Below are 6461 nucleotides of genomic sequence, written 5' to 3'. Positions count from 1 at the left end.
CCTCAACTTTTGCTCTGACATTGTTGATTGGAATGAAGAGCTCATTCTTCAGTTCTATGCGACACTGCACATCACCGGTGATCCTGAAGACATCAACACCTGGGTCTTGGACTGGATGACCGATAATACTCATTATAAGGCACCGGCCTCTGAATTGCTTCACGCCCTGCCCATCAGTCCACTCAGTGAAGGAGCTCGCTGCCTGTACCAAGAACCTGAACTCACTGCTCATTACATGCAAGTGTTAATGAAGCCTCTGAAGCCCGGTCAAGCCCCAAGGACAAAATTCCTCGTAAAGGACTTACTCTATGTGCCCAGAATAGTCTATCGAATTCTGACGAGGACAATGAGTCCCATCAAAGGCCATGACTCATCTGATGAGGAAATAGTTGGCATCATGAAGAATCTACTATTCAACATCATTCATAGCATTCCAATCAATTATTATGATTTCTTCATGAGGACTCTGGCAAATGTTGCACTCTCTCTGTTTGAGTTGAAGCCTTATGCTCCTTGGATTATGAGATTCCTCAGAACAAGGTCTTCACTCAACTACAAGGCTGATTTTTAGAATCACCTCAGCTATCTACCCCCGATTGAAGTCCTCAAGCAGACTTTTACTTCAACTAATGAAAAGGGCAAGACACCTCTTGTCATTGATGAAGGCATTCGTCCATTGGATGGTCAGTTTCGCAAAGCTGCATCTTGCTCCACCAATGATGACTCTGCCACTCATGATTCTGGTGCCAATGCACCCAAGTCTACTCCTCAAGCCACCGCTCCACGTGTGATGACTGATCGTGAGCTGCTTCTTAGTCTTCACCAGAAGGTGGATCGAAATCATAAATGGGTTAAGCGTCAGTTTGATTCTATTCTTCACAACATGACTGCTACACATAATGCAGTGAAGAAAAACCATTACTACCTCCATGAAGTCTTCGGTCGCACCTGGGCTGTCCTATCACATTTGTATGGTGAAGAAGATCTGAAGAAAATGGGTCTCAAGGAAGATTTTGAATGGTCTTCACCTCCTCCGAAGAAATTCAAGAAGGTCAAGGTTCCTACCTTGGTGGCCAGCTCCTATTCTTCATCCCGCGACACCGACGAGTATGAAGACTTGGACGACACTGCGACAGGCCCTACAACGACAAACGACCCCAACAACGCTGGCGCTCCTCCATCAACTTGATATTCTTCAGGGGCGTTAGTCCTCATTTTCGATCCTTTTGGTCATTCGATGACAAAGGGGGAGAAATTTGAGTTAGTCTTCAAGAGGGTCTACATATATGGGCGTTTTTTTCTAAGTTACAACTCTCGTTCTTTTGAAGACTTTGCTGGATCAAGTTGTAATCTTAAACTCTATGGTGGCCTAATATTTTGGCTGTGCTTTCCTGCATGCTTATTCCTCATTAATGTTAATGCACGCATGCTGAATTCCATCAGTCACCATATTTCATCATGCATTTCAAACTCTTCATATTATATGTTAAATGCGTGTATGAATTACAAGATATAGGGGGAGATCTCCATGATTCTACTCTTCAAGTGTGCATTGCTTCAAAAGAAAATTCCTCACTATGCACATCTGCATGGGGAGTTCTTCTATATCTTGCAATCAAAATCCTCAATTTTAGTATTTACACTTCATATGTTTATCCCCGTTGAAAACTTAACCTATATTGTCATCAATCACCAAAAAGGGGGAGATTGTAAGTGCATCTAGTGTCCCTTAGTGATTTTGGTGTATTAAAGACTTATAGGTTAAGGGACTAATGTGTTTATGAGTGTACACAGGTCCATAAGTCTATGAGGAGTTTGATATTTACACAGATAGTCGACCCCTAAAAATGAAGTTCTTCGACTGAAGACTTTGGATTTCTGAAGACTTTGAAGATGAAGAAATTGGTGCAATCCGGAAGACTTGGTATTCATTCGAGGAACATGAAGCATGAAGACTTTTGTTTACGTAGTTTAATTTTATCTTTCTTGAGTCATAGGAAACACCGTACTGTTAAAGGGGGTCGAGGAAATACTAAGGAAAAATTTCCAAGTGATGCTCAACTCAAATCCTACACCTACCAATCCCTTCGAGTGAAGCCATTGGAAATCTCATACAGCTCAGTCAATTTCTTCAGTGATAGAGACGGGGTTCTTCTGGTCTCCGAGGAATTTGTTCTGACTGAGGAGTTAGGAATTCTCCAGTGTGCATTGCCTACACAGGGAGGAACATGATAGCCCTGAGGAATTTGATACTCAAAATTCTGACCGTTGTTGTGCTATGCGCCAGCTGTCCCAAAATATCTACCCACCTAACAGTCATATCATTGAAGGGCATTTATGTCTTATCATGTCGGGCTGCTCCCTAGGCTATAAATAGCCGCCCCCTACAACCACTAGCTGGTTGGCTACCTCGAGAGAAACTGACACTTGTCATTTGAGAGCATCCCATCCTCCGAGGACTTTGAGTGAAAATCATCAAGTGAGGAAAACCCAAACCCAAACACCTACAAACCCCAAGTGATTGAGCATCACTAAAGAGATTGATCCTGCGTGGATCCGACGCTTGTTACCTTTGAAGACTGTGCATCTTCTAGATAGTTAGGCGTCATGGTCTAGAGCATCCAAGAGAAATTATGGATCACCGAGTGACCAAGTCTGTGAAGGTTTGGAAGTCACCTGAAGACTTACCACGAGTGATTGGGTGAGGTCTGTGTGACCTTAGCTCAAGGGGAATACGGTGAGGACTGAGTGTCTTGAGCTACGTGTTTAGGACTGGGTGTCCGGGACTGTGTGTCCTCAGGTTTAAATACCTAGCCGCTCTAACCAGACGTACAACTGTCACAGCAGTTGGAACTGGTCTACCAAATCATTGTCTTCACCAAGCTAACCGGTTCCATTTCCTCAACCCTTCCATTTCCTCATTTCTGTGTTGTGTGCTTGTTCTTATCTGTTTGAAGACTTTGACTGAAGACTTTCTCTATTTCCTCAGTTCAATTTCTTCAGTCTGTTTGTCTTATCCTGTGTTATCCCGTGTTTACGCTTTTTGTACTCTGTACTTGTTTTCATTTCATCATGAAGAGCATGCTCATGCACTGTTATGTTTACTTCTGAGTACTTATTCCACTGCAAGTAGTTCTTCATTTAGGAATTTCCTCACCCGCAAATTCCTCAGTGAAGAATTCATAAAAATTGCCTATTCACCCCCACTAGTCGATATAACGCACTTTCACTTGTGTAGGTTGCATCTTGGCATGATATTCATTTCATATCATGTGATACTAGTTTTCATTCTCAAAGCATCCCAACGATGATCTCTTGTTGCTAGTTGTGATGTCTTTGATGGATGTGTGGTTGGACTTCATTTATATACAATAAGACCATATCTAGCCAAGTGCTATACTTTCAAGCAAATATCTTATTGGTATATTTATGACGTCCTTGTGGATATCTTGTTCTTTCCTTTTTGTAACTATTTCGTGTGTACATCCTTCTTTGTGGATTGATATCATCATGATCTTCATCTACCTAGAGTCTTATACACTTGAGAGAAGTTGCATATCTAGTTGATATCCCCTTCTTTCATGTCCACCGTTTCTTTCTCATGTTATTTCTTTGGTTGCTCCGTGAAAGTGTGTGCCTTGAGTGTGGGTCATATCTCGTTGCATCTTGATGCACTCTTGTGTGGTGAAGATAATTTTCCTTATGCTTGTCCCGACGAGGCTTTTTGCCATCTTAATTTGTATCCCTCGTCTTGATGAGGCTTTCACTTTCTATCTTCACCATGGGTTGTCACAAGCTTTGTTGTTATTTCACTTTTTAGTAAGCTTGTGTATCCATTTGCTTGTTGTGTGTATGGGAAGGACATGTCTTGCACCTTGTATCTCATTTATCCAAGACTATGTTGATGCTTAATGCTAATTTGTATATTGTCTTCACAAGTGCTTTGCCATGACTCACACACATCGGTTTTGGTTAAGCTTATTCTTAAGTTGCCTCTTTTACATGTTGCTCAACCATGTGTTTGTTGCAAGTGCTAGGGTTTGTTTCCTATATGCTCACCTGCACTTGTTGTAAGTTTCTATTGATTTTGGGGGAGCTATAATCTTATTTTGTGCACTTTGTATCCAAATACAAAAATTCTTATTTGTGCACAAATCATAGGGAGCTTCTCTAGTTTGTTTTGAACACTCATTTGCTCATATCATAATATCCTTTATTCATGTGGCTCATAGGATCTTTGCTCTAGTTGGTTCAATTGATATCCTTTGATTGCTTGCTTCAATTGGTATCTTTTCATTGCTTGATTTCTTGTGTCTCTCTTTGTTATGTCTTCGTGGCATATCATTCTTTAGCAATCTTTGTGCCTCAATATAGTTTGTCTTCCTCAAAGTATTTACCTTTGGATATGTGTATTGCATTCCACTCTCTTGTTGATAAATACACAATTTATGGAGGACCACAATTTATATTGGCCTTCTAAGCTTTTCACCCATTTTGGCAATTGATGCCAATGGGGGAGAAGTTTTAGAGAGTTTCGTGGAGAAGTTTAGAGAGTTATTTCTTCTTCTTCCTGCTTTGGTTTTGTTCCTAAGCATTTGCATCTCATACACATGCATTATTGGTTGTTGCATTGCATGGTGATGCATAATTACTTATATAAACTCTCTTGAAAGTGATTTTCATCAATTACCAAAATGGGGGAGATTGAGAGGACATGCGGTGCCCCCATGTGTGGTTCTGGTAATTGATGACATTCTCTATGGACTAATGGTTGCATTGAGTTATATTTGAAGGATCTGTCCATAGGCTTTTCTTGAAGTCCATGTGTTGGTTTCAAGGAGTTTATGAGTTGACCAAGGTGCTATTAAGGAATTATTCAAAGATTGGTCATGTGAGTGTTGAGCTTATTGCAAGGATGTCTTGAAGAAGAAGAATAGTGTGGCATTCATGTCTACCTTCAAGACATCATCCAAATAAAGAGAGTTGGAAAGATTCAAGGTTGATCAAGACTAAGTCAAGAGTGAATTATCCAAAGACATCATCCAAGGAGTTTATGAGTTGACTAAGGTGCTATTAAGGAATTATCCAAAGATTGGTCATGTGAGTGTTGAGCTTATTGCAAGCATGTCTTGAAGAAGAAGAGTGTGTGATCATTCATGTCTACCTTCAAGACATCATCCAACTGAAGAGAGTTGGAAAGGTTCAAGGTTGATAAAGACTAAGTCAAGAGTGAATCAAGTTAATCAACACACAAAGCGTACAAGATGTACCGAGGGATCAAGTGATCCCATGGTATGGTAAGCATTGTCCATTACGCTTTGTGTACTAACCCATGGTATGCGTGAGAGTTCTTTATGGGGTTAGGTTGCGGTGTGCAAGTTCAAGTGGAGCATCACTAAGAGATCATCCTTGAAGCTTGCCTTCCATTGTGGTGTCAATGGACTTGTGAAGATGTGCGAAAGAGCGGCTCACCCATAGTAGAGTATGGGGGAGCAAACATCTATTCTTCATTGAGCCAACGCAACCAAGAAAGGTGGTCCAACTTGAGGGAGTCAAGATCGTCATCATCTAGCTCAAGTGGACTATGTGCAAGGCAAAGGTTTTCCCTTGATAGGTTCTCTATTTTACCGGTCTCATGGTGGTAGTTTGAAGACCGGGTTATAGGATCGATTGCCGTACTATCAAGGGGGGCTCTCAAGTTAGTACCTTGATTGTATCGTTCGTAGAGAGCTCAAACCGCTGCATGCTTGCATCATATTTCTTGGTTCTTGTTTGGTTTTCTCCTTGTGAGATTTGGAGCTTATGGTCATCTTCTTGACAAGATCGAGTTCATCAAAAACCGAGTTCACATGCTTCTTATATTGCGTTTTCGGTGTTGGAGGTTTTACCAGTCTTATTCGAGGAAGGGTTCTCACCATTTTCATATGGGCATTTTCTTATTTCCTTCTTATTGTTATTTCTATCAAGTTTGTGTTAGCCCTTGTCTCCAGCTTTCCAACATACTTGGTTTCGTTCAATTCAGAGTCCATTTGCAGAAGTTGTGTCAGTTTTGGTGTCCTTAAAAAGGCTACAGTGGTACTACCGCTCATGGGAGCGGTACTACCGCTTGGAGGGATGTAATTTTTTACTACCACTCTTGGGAGCGGTACTACCGCGGCAACTTTCGTTGCTACTTCCACTCCGGACCAAAAACTCGTCATAAGTACAACGATGGTAGGCACATATGTATTTTTTTAGTACCGCTCGCAAGAAGTAGTACCGCTACCCTTCGAGGTAGTACCGCTACTCCTAGCGGTAGTACCGTGAGGTCGAGCGTAGTACCGCTCTGTGCAGGCTGTGTGCATAACGATTGGATTTTTCCCTCCTATAAAAGGGGGTCGTCTTCCCCAATGAACCTTATCCTTTGAGCTCGTGTTCTTCTCCCATTGTTGACCTTCTTTGAGCTTGCTATCTCCCAATCC

This window comes from Triticum urartu, chromosome 4A (assembly GCF_056163025.1).
Source record: "Triticum urartu cultivar PI428250 chromosome 4A, HENAU_Tu73, whole genome shotgun sequence".
Taxonomy (NCBI): domain Eukaryota; kingdom Viridiplantae; phylum Streptophyta; class Magnoliopsida; order Poales; family Poaceae; genus Triticum; species Triticum urartu.
The sequence above is the reverse complement of the archived record's forward strand: the minus strand, read 5'-3'. Positions refer to the sequence as shown.